Source organism: Loxodonta africana, chromosome 7, assembly GCF_030014295.1.
Source record: "Loxodonta africana isolate mLoxAfr1 chromosome 7, mLoxAfr1.hap2, whole genome shotgun sequence".
Taxonomy (NCBI): domain Eukaryota; kingdom Metazoa; phylum Chordata; class Mammalia; order Proboscidea; family Elephantidae; genus Loxodonta; species Loxodonta africana.
Window position 1 is genome coordinate 93,273,877 of NC_087348.1, and position 16,359 is coordinate 93,290,235.

Below are 16,359 nucleotides of genomic sequence, written 5' to 3' on the forward strand. Positions count from 1 at the left end.
CAGACCTGCCAGAATATACACCTGAAGAGTCAGCTTGCAAGACCTTTCCAATTTTTTCTGGAACCAGAGATCAGGGCCCTTCCCAGTGCCCAGGAGAGCTGTGCGTAGCCTAGGAGTGCAGGTGTGACTCTGATGCAGTTATCAGTCTGCCACACCATGAGGGGGAGGGGCATGGACAGTGGAAGAAGCACTTTTTATACAGTGTGACATTTGTCCTTGTCTTAATTCACATTGCAGCTTCTTGCTTCAATCTTTTGCACACAATTTTAGAGTTCTCAAAGGGCTGAGTACAGACTTCTGGTTCCTTTTCTTGGTGTTTCTATGAGGAGAGTTGAGATTAGCATTCTGCCTACAATTTTCATTTGTCTCATTGCTAGTGATATTAACTGTATTGTAAAAAAAAAAAAAAAAGCTGCTCAGGTAATTCTGATGCTCAGTCTGGTAATGAATTAGTAGTTTTTATATTGGTTAATGGCAACAGTTGGAATGGCTGTCAGTCTGTCAACTATTTGTTACCAGTCTGCAACAAAATGCCAAATTGTTTTCAGCTATGTCATCAAGGACATTGTATTCTTCAGCTGATATTTTTTAGTAGCAATTTTCTTAATGGAGTGCATTGATTTATATTCTGGAGGAAACACAATGAAAATGCCCTTCCAACTTGGCTTTTGTAAACTACCCAAAGTCTGTGTATACCCAAGAACATGGCTGAAACCAATTCTTTTTGTTCAGGTTTTGTCGTTGTTGTATATACTTTTCCATCTCTTTATTAAGAGATTTTCTGGAATCTTTGGATAAGATTTTTAAAAATCTTAAAATGTTTTGTCTCTTTAGTAGAGACTCAGAATTAATCATTGTCTCCATGAGTTGGAATCCACTTGAGGGCAAGTAACAACAACATCATTACCATATCTGCTATCTCTTCCTCCAACATGATATTGTTTCTTTTGGTCCAGACCATCAGAGTCAAATTAAGAAAATACCAGTTTCCACATTGCTTTCTCTGAAAAACTTCCATCTTCTGTTGAAAGCCATAGTCCAGGATAAGTCACATGCCAGAGCTTCAGGACCAAGTGGAAAGTCATTGTGACCCTTACATTGGTCTGATGATCACAAGCCTGAAAATGTAGAATCCTGGGAAAAGTGGTCTCTGTCTGAACCTTGTAATTTTTAAAAAGGAAATGGTGATATGAAGGGAAATGAGGCTTTATCATAAAAGATCAACACAAAAAACAAATGACACATGAATAATGAGTGGTAGAATTTAAAATACAAGGTATCTTAAAGAGATGGGGTACTAGTTGCAATTCAGTTTCCAGTACCACACTGTAAAAGAATGCTTTTTTAAAAATAAAGGATTAAGTGAGAAGAAAAATAATTAACAGAATATCTAAATTGTTGAATAACCCTCCCCGTTTGTTCCTGACAAATTTCAGTCACATCATTTGCTTCATTCCCAGTTCTTTTGGAGTGTGATTCTTAGCAATTCTCTGACCTTTGAAGAGAAACCCGAATGAATTAGTTGGAATTCTGTGTATTTGATAGTATGGTTTTTTAAATTGCTTGAGAAGTGTTTTCATTTTCACCTTGAAGTGAATCTCACTGCTGTCCTGTCCAATGACTCCTTGTTAAATGTATTCTCCTTCTTTCTTGTCCCCCAAGTTCTTGGTGGAAGCTTTTGCCTCTTGGTCAGACATGGTGATGGTGGCTTCTCCTCGGGGGTCTCCACACAACAGCGACTGCGGGTAGGGAGAATCTCACTCTGAGGTTTACAAATCCATGTCTTTTCCTCACTAGCTCAACACCACTGCTTTCTGTTAAGATTTAACCAAATTGAGTAATTTCTTTTTCAAATGCTGCTCTTCTGAAATCTGATTAGTGGAAAAATACTACTTAAATTACAATGGTAAAGTTGATTAAAAAATTATTAAGTACCTATTAAACACTTGCCAAATGTACAACCTTTTGCTAGACACAGGGAAGGAGGAGGTACAAGAGAAGAAGACAGAAATCTCACTTTATGTAATTGAATACCTAAGATTGAGTATGTGGAAAAATTGCTGGCAAGATAAAATATAATCAACTGCTAAATTTTGTGGTACATATGCTATTGAATAAAATAACATATAAGGCACTTAATATCCTTAGTTCTGTGAGCATGAAAGCAGATTTAGAGAAAGGAGAAGGCAACGTGATTTCCATGAAGTCTGCAGGGAAGGAAAGAAGAAAGCTGTGCGATGAGGAGGAAAGTTTTGAGTTGTGTGTAGAGAGGGATAAGAGCATAAACTAAGGATAGAGAAGAAGGTAAGTATAGTGATAAGATTCTACTGGAGTAGAAAGATCATCTTGAAATTAAACAGTACAGGCTAGAGTGAAATTCAGATTGAGAAATGTTAATTTGGTGATTTATGCTGTGAGATTCATCTTTTAAGTTTTCTCCTTTGTTATGTTAATGTAGTTAAGTTACATGAATTTAACACATGAGATTGCCATGAGTTAGAATCTACTCAGTGGCAACTGGTTAATAATGTTAAACTTTCCTTATATTCCTGGGATAAATTTTGCTTGCTTATAAAGGTTTTTTTTTTTTTTTTTTTTTGTAATGTAGTCCTGAATTAGATTTGCTGATATTTTATTTAGGAATTTTTTGATTGTTTTTATAAGTGAGACTGGCTTATAGTTATATTTTTTTGTGTGCTATTCCTGTCCAGATTAAAACTGGTAAGGCTTAAGCTTACACTATCCTAAAATGAATTGAAAAACTCTATATTTTTCTATGACTTTTTTCTAAAAGAGTTCATATAATTTAGAGATCATGTAGTCCTTGAATATTTGGGAGGTCTCACCCATACAGCCATCAGGGTCACTCCCACACCCCTCCAAGGTATTTTTTCCCTCCAAGGTATTACCTTTGGTTGTATTTTCAACATTCTTGTGGTTATTGATCTCTTCAGATTTTCAACCTCTTCTTGAGACAATTTGGTAATTTATAGTTTGCTAGGTAGTCTTTTACTAGGTTTTCAAATTTATTGGCATAAAGTTGTATTATTCCTTTCAACTTTTAGAATCTTGTCCTTATTTGTAATTTGTCCCCTTTCTTGTTTCTAATGCTACAGTACCCTTTTACGTAGTTCCTAAAGTGTGTTTATTGTGCAGTGAATAAATTTTAAATTAAACTTGCTAAAATTCACATGGATGGTATTATGAAAAAATCTGGGAGTGATTTAGTCTGCTCTTCTGCCAAATGTGGTCCTTCTTGCCTGAAATGAGTTATTTGAGATGTAAGTTGGAAATGTGAAGAGTTGGCTATTGTTCTATAACTGTTGCTTCTTCAGTCTTGTTAGTTTTTGAGGGCATATCTTTGTTAGACCTGACACGCTCGTTATCACATGCTTTCACAACACCTACCATCTCTTTAATAGAACTTTCCCACCCACGATGCTACCAATTACTTTTCCACGAGAGTGTGTAAATTTCCTAAGTGGCAATAGTGTTTTGTCTTATTCGATGCCATTACAATGAGACTATGTGTTCTTCTCAGACATGTGCATGGTCTAGACAGAGGAATGTAGAAGCAGGCTTTAGGGTAGACTTTTAGTCTTTTGGGGAAACTGTCATATTTAGTAAACCCATCATCAAGTCTTTGAGTGATTCCCATGTGTCCAAGACTGCCGTAGGTGCTGTGGAGATGCAGAAGATTTAGAACGCATTTAAAGTCCACTGCGGTTTGGGCCTGATCAGCCTTCCCAGTCCGCCTCTCATGACATTGCTCCCATGCTCTCTTTGCTTTAGCACACCACCTACTTCCTGTTCTGACCAGGCACTGCACTCTGCTGCTTTAATGACTTTGAAAAGCTATTCCCAATGTCCTAAATGGCCATTTCCTTATATACAGCTGTTAGGGTCCTACCTACTCTTCCTTCAAGCTGAAGCTTAAATCCCATCCCCTCTCACAAGAACAAGTTGTGTTAGACTAATGAATCCATTTTGAAAGGGTAATTAGATTTGTTGAGCTAGATAGTAACACCAACAAAGCATTTGACAAGGTTTGTCTTGATAGCTTTGGGAGCAAGATTAAGAATTAAAAGCTGGGTAATGAGTAATGATATTAAATGATAATCAAGTAATAATAGTAAAGATAGGTAGATTTGCATTTAAAGTCCACAGCAACTGGGCTGCTTAATGACTTGTTACCAACTGAGAGTGAAATTCCTAACGGCATGGCATAGGACTTTGTTTTTGACCTAGCCTTGTCTGGCATGCTCATTCATTCAATTACTCACTTGCCAAATATTTTTTAAGTGGTACAAGTTGGAAACTGCACAATATGCTGGGGATGTACGTGAACAAGGGAGACTTGGTTCTTCCTCTTGAGGATATTACAATCTAAGCATTTGAACAAAGATATAGAAAACTTGCTAAACTAATACAATGGTAATATGGAACTTTTAGAGACGCCAATGACTTTGGATAATAGAATCAGTATTTAAGAAGATCTCCAGGGACTGGAAAGGTGAAATGTGTATTCAGCCCATGTTAAATTTCAAGATGCAACTTAATTTGGATAAAGATATAGCCTTATAGGATGGCACTATAAGACAGAAAATAATACTGGTGAGGAGTGAGCTTTTTGGCTCAAGTAGACACATGAGACTGTGTAGGCAGTGTCTGTCTAGAGGCAAGATGGCAGAGGGGGACAGAAGCTGGCTGAATGGACACAGGAATACAGGGTGGAGAGAAGACTTGTGCTGTCTCATTAGGGGGAGAGCAACTAGGAGTATATATAGCAAGGTGTATATAAATTTTTGTGTGAGAGACTGACTTGATTTGTAAACTTTCGCTTAAAGTGCAATTAAAAAATAAAGATACAGCTTTATAATAGAAAATGATAGTCGTGAGGAGTGAGCTTCTTGGCTCAAGTAGACACATGAAACTATGTGGGAAGCTCCTGTCTGGAGGCAAGATGAGAAGGCAGACGGGGATACAAGCTGGCTGAATGGACACAGGAATACAGGGTGGAGAGAAGGAGTGTGCTGTCGCATTAGGGGGAGAGCAACTAGGAGTACATGGCACGGTGTAGATAAATTTTTATATGAGAGACTGACTTGATTTGTAAATTTTCACCTAAAGCACACACACACACCAAAGATATATATAGCCTTATACTTGAATCCCAAAACCAACTGTATGAGAAGAGGGAGGCGTGACATATGGGCATAGCCTGAGTTAAAAAAAAAAAGATGTAGAACTTTTAGTCAGTAGTCAAGTTGATATTAATAATCGGTGGGATATGACTGACAGAAAAATTAGGCTATGTTAATGACATGTAGTGACTAGAATGAGATGATATTCTCTGCTTTGTTCTAGGCAGACGTATCAAAATTGTCATGTTTTTAAATTCTCTCTGTAAGAGGGATTTTGATAATCAGAGATGTGTTCAGAGAGTGACCACGTTGATACCTGTTAAGCCAAACCTGTTGCCATCTAATCGATTCATAGTGGTCCCAAAGGGCAGAGTATAACTGCCCTATAGGATTTCCAAGGCTGTAATCTTTACAGAGGAGCCCTCGTGGCACAGTGGGTAAGAGCTTGGCTGCTAACCAAAAGGTTGACAGTTTGAATCCACCAGCTGCTCCCTGGAAATCCGATGGGGCAGTTCTACTCTGTCCTATAGAGTTACTATGAGTCAGAATCAACTTGACAGCAACGGGAAATGGGTAATCTTTACAGAAGCAGGTTGCCACCTATTTCACTAATAGTCGTTCAATAAATATTACTGACCTTCCCATTCTCAGGAATATGAAGGGGACTGCCTCACCCTTCTCTTAGACCTTCATAGCACAGTAAGACCAGTTATCTTCGAGTTAATTCCAGCTCCTGGCGACCTCTTGTGTGTCAGAGTAGAACTGATATCCCTAGGGTTTTCAATGGCTGATATTTTTGGAAGTGGATTGCTAACCCTGGTGGCACAATGGTTAAGAGTTTGGCTGCTGTCAAAAAGGTCAGCAGTTCAAATCCACCAGCTGCTCCTTGGAAATCCTATGGGAGAGTTCTACTCTGTCCGGTAGGGTCGCTATGAGTTGGAATCAACTCGACAGCAACGGGTTTGTTTTTTTTTCAGTATGTACCAGGTAGTTCAGGGAAGCTCCGGAGCATAAACACTAATAAGATACAAGCTTAGGTTTTCAAGAAGTATGGAATCCAGTGCCAAAGAAAGCCAGTAAGTAGATGATTATAGCATTATATATGGGTTCTAGATGAAGCCATGCTTTCAGTGTTATTGAGGAGAACACAACTCAGATAAGGTGGTAACTTTACTACATCTTAACTACTGCTGGGCTTCTACTTGAGTTCCACCTCTTTTAAAACAAATTTCTGTATCTCTTTTATACTTGGAAGTACCCTGGTCTTTTCAACACCATAGCCCAGGTAATCTTAAATTAAAAAAAAAACGTTTGGTTGGGTGTCCCCGTTTAAAATTTACTCCATTGCCATTGGAATAAATTCCTTAGCCTGATATACCAGGTCTTTCTATTTGTACCTCTGCCTACCTCTTTAGACTCTCTTTTGCCAACCCCTCCCTTGCAACCCTGTGCTACAGTCTTGCTGAGCTACTTGCAGTTCTTGAAAATGTACCTTTTCTGTTTGGTGTTTGTTTTTCCTTTTGTCAGGAACATCTTCCTTTTCACCTAGCTAATTCATACTCTTCCTTCTAATATCAACTCAGCCTTTACCTCCTCCTAGAATACCTTTACCTTTAGGAGCCCTGGTGGTGTAACAGTTAACTACTCTGGTATTAACTGAAAGGTTGGTGGTTTGAACCCACCCAGCAGCTGTGCAGGAGAAAGACCTGGTGACCTGCTTCCATAAAGATTACAGCCAAGAAAACCCCATGGGGCAGTTCTGCTCTGTCACATGGGGTCACTGTGAGTCGGAATCGACTCAGTGGCACCCAAGAACTACAAGAACAGAATACCTTTGCTTCCACTCAGCCCCACACCTAAAATAGATGCTCCTCCTTTATGCTCACCTGTTCTCCTTTGTATACCTCTATCATAGCATATATCACACTATTGTAATTGTTTATATACCCATCTCTCCACAAACTTTGAGCATTAGGAAGATAAGTATATCTCTCATCTCTGTATTCCCATCACCTGTACCACAAGGCATGGCTTACATTTAGGCATTCAGTAAATGTTCATTGCATGAATATGTAAATAAATTGTATGCTTCTGGAGAGCTGGGACTGTCTCCAGTGATTTTTTTCTCTCAACACCAGACTTAATGTTAAACATGGAAAGTGTTCAATGTGAAGGCAGAATGAATGAATAAATTAAATATGTTGACTGTTATCAGAGGGATTAAGCTAAAGGTTCATAAAGTGCAGGTTGATCTTGACTAATGTGGTAGTATGTTCAGTAAATGAAATCATGAGGAGACGGTATTTGAACTGGCCTCAAATGAAGATAGTTAAGGTTCGAATTGAAAGAGTGTATTAGTTTTCTATTGCTGCGCAATAGTTTAGCACAAATTGAGTGGCCTAAAACAACACTCGTTTATTAGCTCATTGTTTCTTTAAGTCAGAAATTCGGGCACAGCTGACTTGGGTTCTCAGCTCTGGGTATCACATGGCTGAAATCATGATGTCTGCTGTGTTCCGTTCCTTCCTGGAGTTCAGGGTCCTTATGCAAGCTCATGTGGTTGTTGGCAGAGTTTAATTCCTTATGGTTGTAGGATTGAGGCCTCGGCTCTCTTGCTGGTTGTCGTCTGGGGGTTGTTCTCAGTTTTATAGAAGCCGCTTGTGGTTCCTTCGCATGTGGCCCACTCTGTAGGCCCTCTCATGCTTCAAGTTTCTTCTTTTAGGTAGGCCCAATTCCTTTTAAGGGGTACCTTTGGTATTAAGTTGGAAACCCTGGTGGTGTAGTGGTTAACTGCTATGGCTGCTAACCAAAGGGTCAGCAGTTCAAATCTGCCAGGTGCTCCTTGGAAACTCTGTTTGGCAGTTCTACTCTGTCCTATAGGGTCGCTATGAGTCGGAATCGACTCAGTGGCACTGGGTTTGGTTTTGGTATTAAGTAGAGAATGAAATTGAGAAGAGCAAGAGTAGAAGTTGAGAGACCAGTTAGGAGGCTGTTGGGTAGATGAAAGTTAACAGTAACTTGGAATAGGATGGTAACAATGGCATGGAGAGAGGTGGACACATTTGAAATGGCTTTAATCAAGTCCTTGTTACTGAATCTTATATCCTCTGTAGGCCCTGAAGACCCATTGCTATCGAGTCAATTTTGACTCATAGTGACCCTATAGGAGAGAGCTGAACTGCCCCAAAGGATTTCTAAGGTTCAGAGGAGCCCTGGTGGTACAGTGGTTAAACGCTCAGTTGCTAATCAAAAAGTCAAGAGTTCGAACCTACCAGCTACTCAGGAGAAAGATGTGGCAATCTGCTTCCATAAAGATTTACAGCCTTGGAAACCCTAAGCGGTGGTTCTGCTATATCCTATAGAGTTGCTATGAGTTGAAATCGACTCTAGGGCAATGGGTAATCTGTACGAAAGAAGATTGCCAAATCTTTCTCCTGCGGAGCAACTGGTAGGTTCAAACCACTGACCTTTTGGTTAGTAGCCAAGAGCTTTAATCAATGTGCCACCACAGCTCCTTCCTCTAGGCCTTAGGTTACCTGATTTTATGACAGTGATCATTCCTTCCTTGAGACATTCTCTTCCTTTGCCTGTTCTAATGCCAACAATCCCAGCTGTCCTACTTCTCTGGACATTCTAGCTCTATTTTTTTTTTTTTTTTTTTACAGATTTTAGTTTTTTTTTTTTTTTCTATCCCTTAAATATTGGTATTCCTCATTATTCTGTCCTAGATAGACCTTGTTCACTCTCATTCTCAATCTTTCAGGGTGATCTCATACACTTCTGTTACGCTAATAATCATCTGTATGCTAATGATTGCCACATTTTTACCTCCAGGCAAGGTGTATCTCCTGAGCATCAAATCCTTATATTCAACTCATGCTCAGCATCTCTTGGATGTTGCACAGGCACCTCAAACTGAAAGTTGGACTTTCTTCTGAAACTGCTCATCATGTGTTCCTCATCTCAGTATATGGCTTCGCCATTTTCTGGTTCCCCATGCTATAAACCAGTCACCGTTCTTTCTTTTTCTTTTGCGATATAATTTAAATACAGTAAAAATTAAAAAACTTAAGTATACAGTTTGGTGAGTTTTAACAGATATATGCACTCTCGTTATCATCATTCAAATCAAGTTACAGAATATTTTTATTATCCAGAAAGTTTTGTCATTCCCCTTTGCTAGTCATTCTTACACCCTCATTCCTACCCCTAGCTGAGCCAAACTCTCCTGATTGCTACATCATTTATTAGCTTTTCCTGTTCTTGAACTTCTTGTAAATGGAATTATATAGTACATTTCTTTTGGTTTTGGGCTTCTCTATTCAACATAAAAATTTTGAAATTTTTACATGTTGTGCCAGTGGTTTATTCCTTTCTATTGCTGAGTGGTATTTCCTTGTAGGGTATACCATAATTTGTCCGTTATCCTATTGATGGATATTTGGGTTGTTTCCACTTTCTGGCTGTTATTAACATAGCTGCTAGAAGCATCATTAAAAAATTACATAAGTCTTTTTTGGTCACATGCTTTCATTTTTAAAAAATTACATTCAAGAGTGGAGCTAGAGGTCACTGGGTGGCACACATGGTTAGCCGCTTGACTACTAGCCAGGAGGTTGGCAGGTCAAACCTACCCAGAGATGTCTCAGGAGATAGGCTTGGCAGTCTCCTTCTGAAAGGTCACATCCTTGAAAACCCTATGGAATGGTTCTGCTTTACTCACATGGGGTCACCATGAGTATGAATCTACTCAGTGACAACTACCAACAAGTGTGGAGCTTCTGGTTCATACAAGAGGTGCATATTTAACTTTATTAGAAACTACCAGACAGTTTTCCGAAAATTATACAATTTTACAGCCCCACCAGCAGTGTTTGAAAGTTCCTGTTTCATTCCTTGCCAACATTTGGTATTAAATCAGTTTTGTAAATCATAGTTGGCTTATGATGGTATCTTGTTTCGGTTTTAATTTTTAATTCTCTAGCGACTAATGATGTTGATTTCCATTTCATATGCATATTGTCTGCTCTTATATCTTCTTTTGTGAAGTGTTCAAGGGCTTTGCCCATTTTACTATGTTGGGTTGTTTCTATTTTTATTATTGATTTGTAGGAGTTCTTTATATACTCTGGATACAAATCTTCTCTCAGATATATGGATTACAAATATTTTCTCCTGGTCTGTGCTTTGCCTTTTTCATTTTCTCAGTGATGCCTTTTTGATGTGTGGAAGTTTTAAATTTTGATTAAGTACACTGCACGAGATTTTTCCTGGATATGTAATGCTTTTTGTATACTGTTTAAGAAATCTTTGCCTAATCCAAAGTCATTAATATACTTTCCTACATGTTATTCTAGAAGTTTTATAGCTTTAGCTTTTACATTTAGGGCTCTGATCTAGCTCACATTAGCTTTTGTGTATGATGTGAGGTAAAGGTTAAGGTTCATTTTTTTCCCGTTTGGATATTTGGTTATTCCAGTGCCATTTGTAAAAGACTAAAGCTTTTCTTTTCCTAATAAAAAAAATGAATTGACTGTATATGAATGAGTCTTTTCTGTACTCTGAATTCTATCTCATTTATCTATTTCTTTAACCTGATGCAACTGTCTTACTATAACTTTAGGATAAGTAATAAAATCTGGTCTAGTAACCCTTCCAACTTTGCCCTTTTTCAACATTTTCCTTGGCTAGGTCTTTTGCATTTCCATATCAATTTTAGAATCATCTTGTCAGTTTCTGCAAAAAAACTTGCCAGGGTTTTGATTGGGTTTGCTTTGTCTGTGGATCAATTTGGGGAGACTTGATCTCTTAACAATATGGAGTTTTCCAGTTTATGAATTATATATGTCTCCACTTATTTAGGCATTCTTTAATCCCTCTCAGCAGTGTTTTATAGTTTTCAGTATACAAGTCTTGCATGTCTTCCGTTAGACTTATTCCTAGTTATTTGCTGATATGATGTAGAAATGCCAATTGATTTTTTTATATTAACCTGGTATCTTACGATCTTGCTAAATTTATTAATTCTCTTAGTTGATGTTAGATATCTTTTGATTTTTGTACGTATATAGTCATATCTGTAAATAGACATTTTTACTTCTTTCCTATATTTATAACTTTTGTTTCTTTTTATCACTTGTTGTAATGGTTAGGCCCTCAAATACAATGTTGAATAGAAGTGGTGAAAGTGGTTATCTTTGCCTTAAACATTAAATTTTATCAAATTTTTTTTTACTTTTTGAAATAATAATATGGTTTCCCCCTCTTTGTTTGTCATTGATTGATTTTCAAATGTTAAGTCAACCTTGCATTTCTCAGAAAGAACCCAGCTTGATCAGGATGTATTATTTTTTCATATTTTGCTAGATTTTTTTTGATGAAATTTGTTAACAATTTTTGCATTTATGCTCAAACCAGTTGCCATGGAATTGATTCCAACTCATGGTGACCTCATGTGCTTCAGAGTAGAACTGTCCTCCATAACATTTCCTTGGCTGTGACCTTTCTGAAGCAGATCACCAGGCCCTTCTTCTGAGTTACCTCTGGGTGGGTTGGGGACCATCAGCCTTTCCGTTAGTAGCCTAGCACTTGATTGTTTGCGCCACCCAGGACCTGGTCTGTAATTTTCTGTTGTAATGTTCTTGTCATTTTGGTGTCAGGGTTATGCTAACCTCATAAAATGAATTAAAAAGTGTTTCATCTTCTCCGATAGATTTTTTAAGACTAATATCATTTCTCCCTTAAATGTTGTTAGCATTTGCCCATGAAGCCACCTGAGCGTAGGATGGATTTCTATGTGAGAAGATTTTTCATTACAAATTTAATTTCTTTAACAGATAATAGCTATTCAGTTTTCTATTTCTTTTGTTGTTAGTTTTGGAAACTTGTCATTTTAAAGCAATTTTACTGTTTCATCTACATTGGGTTTATTGATATAAAGCTGTTCATAATTTCCCCTTAATTTACTTTAACTGTCTATGGGGTCTATAATAGTGTCTCCTCGTTCATCCTTCATATTGGTAATTTGTTTCCAGGTGTCATTTGTTATCTATTCTTCTCCCTCACTTTCCACATCTACATCATCCTGCCTGTCACTATTTTAATTTAGGACAATACCACCTTTTGCTTTGACTGCAGCAGTAACTTCACACTAGTCTTTCTCTTTGCAATCTAGTTTCCGTCACCTTACTACAGGAAGAAAGATCTTTTTAAAAATGTAAATGTAATTAAATCATTCGCACCTTAAAACTTTTAAATGGTTTTGTAATACCTACAGGATAGAAATCTAAATTCTTTCATATGGAATGTTGTTGCTGTTAGGTGGCATCGAGCAGATTCTGACTCATAGCGACTGTATGTACAAAAGAACAAAACACCACTCAGTCCTGCACCATCCTCACAATCGTTGCTGTGCGTAAGCCCATTGTTGCAGCCACTTTGTCAATCCATCTGCTCGAGGCTTTGCCTCTTCTCTTTTTCGTTGACCCTCTACTTTACCAAGCATCATGTCCTTCTGCAGGGACTGATCCTCCTGACAACATGTCCAAAGTATGTGAGATGTAATCTTGCCATCCTTGCTTCCAAGGAGCATTCTGGTTGCCCTTCTTCCAAGACAAATTTGTTCGTTCTTTTGGCAGTGTTCTTCACCAACACCATAACTCAAAGGCATCAATTCTTCTTTGGTTTTCTTTATTCATTGTCCTGCTTTCATATGCATATGAGATGACTGAAAACACCATGGTTTGGGTCAGGTGCGCCTTAGTCTTCAAGGTGACATCTTTGCTTTTTAACACTTTAAAGAGATCCTCTGCAGCAGATCTGCCCAGTGCAATGTGTCTTTTGATTTCCTGACCGCTGCTTCCGTGAATGTTGATTGTGGATCCAACTAAAATGAAATCCTTGACAACTTCAATCTTTTCTCCGTTTATCATGATGTCGCTTATTGGTCCAGTTGTGAGGATTTTTGTTTTCTTTATGTTGAGGTGTAATCCATACTGAAGGCTGTGGTCTTTGATCTTCACCAGTAAGTGCTTCAAGTCCTCTTCACTTTCAGCAAGCAAAAATTGTGTCATCTGCATAACGCAGGTTGTTAATGAGTGTTCCTCCAATCCTGATGCCCCGTTCTTCTTCATATAGTCCAGCTTCTTGAATTATTTGCTTAGCATACAGATTGAGTAAGTATGATAAGAGGACACAACCCTGAGGCAGACCTTTCCTGACTTTAAACCATGCAATATCCCCTTGATCTGTCTGAACAACTGCCTCTTGATCTATGTACAGATTCCTCATGAGCACAATTACGTGTTCTCTGTAATTCCTATTCTTTGCAGTGTTATCCATAATTTGTTATGATCCACACAGTTGAATGCCTTTGCATAGTCAATAAAACACAGGTAAGCGTTTTTTCGTATTCTCTGCTTTCAGCCAGGATCCATCTGACATCAGCAATGATATTTCTGGTTTCATGTGCTCTTCTGAATCCAGCTTGAATTTCTGGGAGTACCCTGTCATTATACTGTTGCAGCTGCTTTTCAATGATCGTCAGCAAAATTTTATTTGAGTGTGATATTAATGATATTGTTTGATAATTTCCACGTTTGGGAATAGGCATAAATATGGATCTCCTCCAGTTGGTTGGCCAGGTAGCTATCTTCCAGATTTCTTGACAAAGAGGAGCGAGCACTTGCAGCGCTGCATCTGTTTGTTGAAACATCTCAGTTGGTATTCTGTCGTTTCCTGGAGCTTTGCTTTTCACCAGTGCCTTCAGTGCAGCTTGAACTTCGTCCTTCAGTACCATCGGTTCCTGATCATATGTTACCTCCTGAAATGGTTGAATGTCGACCAATTCTTTTTGGTATAGTGACTCTGTGTATTCCTTCCATCTTCTTTTGATGCTTCTTGTGTCGTTTTTTTCCCTGTAGAATTCTTCAGTATTGCAGCTCGAAGCTTGAATTTTTTCTTCATTTCTTTCAGCTTGAAAAATGCCGAATATGTTCTTCCCTTTTGGTTTTCTAACTCCAAGTCTTTGCACATGTCATTATAATACTCTACTTGGTCTTCTCAAGCCACCCTTTGAAATCTTCTGGTCAGCTCTTTGACTTCATCGTTTCTTCCTTTCTTTTTTGCTTTAGCCACTCGATGTTCAACAAGCTTCAAAGTCTCTTCTGGCATCCATTTTGTTTTTTTCTTTGTTTCTTGTCTTTTTAATGACCCCTTGCTTTCTTCATGTATGATGTCCTCGATTCCATTCCACAACTGACCTGGTCTTTGGTCATTTGTGTTCAACGTGTTAAATCTATTCTTGAGATGGTCTCTAAATTCAGGTGGGATATACTCAAGGTCGTACTTTGGCTCTTGTGGACTTGTTCTAATTTTCTTCAGTTTCAGCTTGAACTTGCATATGAGGAATTGATGGTCTGTTCCACAGTTGGCCCCTGGCCTTGTTCTTACTGATGATACTGCGCTCTTCCATCATCTCTTTCCAGAAATGTAGTCTATTTGATTCCTGTGCATTCCATCTGGTGAGGTCCACGTGTATTCCGAAGCGCTGCTGCGCGGCCGTCCGCCCCGTCGCGCCCCTCCGTCCGTCCGTGCGGGTGCGCGTCCCGCTTCGGCGGGGGTTGGCCGCGGGCGGGCTTTTGTTGGGGGCGGGGGTCCGCGGGCGTGTGCCCCTGAGGCGTATCTTCCCGTGTTTCGGCTGCGCCGTCCGTGCGAGTTGCCGTGCGTCCGGGCCCGCGTGCGCGTGTGCGCGCGGGCCGTGCCCATGGGTGACACGTGTCCGTGTTGGTGAGAAAAGGTATTTGCAATGAAGAAGTCTTGCAAAATTCTATCATGCAATCTCCGGTATCATTTCTATCACCAGGGATCCCGACTACCTATCCTTCTTCTTTGTTTCCAACTTTTGAATTCCAATCACCAGTAATTATCAATGCATCCTGATTGCATGTTCGATCAATTTCAGACTGCAGAAGTTGATAAAATCTTCAGTTTCTTCCTCATTGGCCTTGGTGGTTGGTGTGTAAATTTGAATAGTAGTCGTATTTACTGGTCTTCCTTGTAGGTGTATGGATATTACCCTATCACTGACAGCATTGTACTTCAGGACAGATCTCGAAATGTTCTTTTTGAGGATAAATGCAATGCCATTCCTCTTCAAGTTGTCATTCCCAGCATAGTAGACCCTATGATTGTCTGATTCAAAATGGCCAGTACCAGCCCATTTCAGCTCACTAATGCCTAGGATATTGATGTTTATGCATTCCATTTCATTTTTTGATGATTTCCAATTTTCCTAGATTCATACTTCATACATTCCATGTTCCAATTATTAATGGATGTTTGCAGCTGTTTCTTCTCATTTTGAGTTGTGCCACCTCAGCAAATGAAGGTCCCGAAAACTTGACTCGGTCTATGTCATTAAAGTGGACTCTACTTTGAGGAGGCAGCTCTTCCCCAGTTATCTTTTGAGTGTCTTCCAACCTGAGAGGCTCATCTTCTGGCACCATATCAGACAATGTTCTGTTGCCATTCATAAAGTTTTCACTGGCTAATTCTTTTTAGAAGCAGACCACCGGATCCTTCTTCCCAGTCCGTCTTAGTTTGGAAATCTGTCTTCCATGGGTGACCCTGCTGGTATTTGAATACCAGTGGCATAGCTTCCAGCATCACAGCAACACGTGAGCCCCCAAAGTACAAAAAACTGACAGACAGGTGGGGGTTCGTTTCGAATAGAAAGCCATTAATGTAAGATGCTTGTTTCTCTCAATATATTCTTGCCTTTTCCTTTATTTTCTTCTTTTTTATTTCTCCCCTCAAGCCGTAGACAACTTTACTTCACTTCCTCTTTAGGTGTTCTGATTTTTTATTCTCTGTCTTAAACTTGGAGCCCTGGTAGTGCAGTAGTTAAGAGCCCAGCTGCTAACCAAAAGGTGGGCAGTTCGAATCCACCAGCAACTCCTTGGAAACTATGGGGCAATTCTGCTCTGTCCTATATGGTCGCTATGAATCGGAATAGACTCCACAGATTGGGTTGGGTCTTAAAACTTGAATGCAGCGTAATAATACTTTTTAGTCACAGCAGTATGTAACCTTGAAGCATTTTCTTTTAGCCCAGTTTCAATTTTACTCTTAATTCAAATCATATTAAGTCATAGGGATGCATCCATTTACCATAACCTGAATGTTTATCAGATAGAGCTACTTTACTCTTCCTCTC

General features: G+C 39.0%; 1 protein-coding gene and 1 pseudogene across 7 annotated transcripts in view; one reads left to right on the forward strand and one right to left on the reverse strand.

Annotated features, from left to right (window-relative positions):
• Nucleotides 1-16,359, forward strand: part of UVRAG (UV radiation resistance associated) — a 295,043-nt gene that overhangs the window by 96,433 nt on the left and 182,251 nt on the right. The gene's annotated exons all lie outside the window — the stretch shown is intronic.
• LOC104846852 (small ubiquitin-related modifier 1-like) lies at nt 1,345-1,992 on the reverse strand (annotated as a pseudogene).